Here is a 1,270-nt window from a genome sequence, read left to right as displayed (position 1 = left end):
CGGAAGTTAGAAGCTGTGCCCCAGGAAGTCAGGGAGATGGAACCACTCATGAGGCCTCTGAAAGACACAATTGTGTTTTCTCATCCCCTGAAGTTAGTCAAGTGGCTTTGGGTTGGTGTAGGGGAAGTATTTACAACTTCATGGCTTTAGAGGATGAATTCCCAGGTGCCTCATTAATGAAGAACACTTTTGGCTTCCATTTCCTTAGAAATGTATTTCTCTGCAGAGAGGAGAGAAACAAAAATGCAAACTTGTGCCCGTTTTGACCCTTGGGAGACAGCTTGTAGCTCTTTGTACATTTCTTATCCCATTGGACTCCTTCTTCCCAGGAGGTGGTCATCTTTCTTCAGGTGAATCTCTAGCAAGTCATATAACCCACAATGATTGCTCTCTCCATCTCTGGGGTGCATTCCCTTCTCCAAACAGCTAAAGAACATCATTCACTGAGGTATCAAAGTTCTATGGAAATACTTCTGACCACATACAATCCCACACAGCTCACCACTGCATCTTCACCATGACTTCCATTTTGATTAATTGACAGTAGACCCTGAATGAAAGGAAAGCCATCCTCTCAGTGGGATGTCATGGAGCTCTGGTGGTGTCATGGGTATGGCATTTGTCTGCTAACTGAAAGGTTGGTGGTTCAAACACACCAGCTGCTCAGAGGGAGAAAGGTGAGGCAATCTACTTCCATAAAGATTTACAGCTTTGGAAACCCCATGAGGGTTGCTATGAATTGGAATCAACTGATCGGCAGTGGGTTTACTTTTTGGTTTCAGTAGGGTATCAGGGGAGAGGACTATAAGATAGTCTCAGTAAGTATCTACACATGTATAGGCCTTAACAAATGAAGAAACTGGATGTCACAATTTTAGATTCCTATCTAAAATGGAACAGATTCATGTATAAGTCTGGTTCATACATGATGCTCAAAGTTTATTTCTTAATATCCTCATATCACATAATATTTCATATAGCATAATGTGTTAGTAATATAACATTTCATATAACATAATGTTCTGGTTACCTAGTGCCACTCTGACTGGAATATGCCATAAATGAGATGGCCTTATCAAACAGGAATTTACTCTCTTGCAGTTCAGGAGGTGAGAAGTCCCAAGTTCAATGTGTCAGGATCTAGGGGCTGGGGGAAAGGCCCTCCACCTTGGACTTCAGCTCTGCCTCTTGCTTCCAGCCCACTGAAGCTAGAGGTATCTCTTCACTCAGGCAGCTACTGGATGCTGAGGCTAACAAGCTCAATGTCGAC

Source organism: Orycteropus afer, unplaced genomic scaffold (genome assembly GCF_000298275.1).
Source record: "Orycteropus afer afer isolate SDZICR_OR568_19922 unplaced genomic scaffold, OryAfe1.0 scaffold01048, whole genome shotgun sequence".
Classification (NCBI taxonomy): domain Eukaryota; kingdom Metazoa; phylum Chordata; class Mammalia; order Tubulidentata; family Orycteropodidae; genus Orycteropus; species Orycteropus afer.
This window is presented reverse-complemented; position numbering follows the sequence as displayed.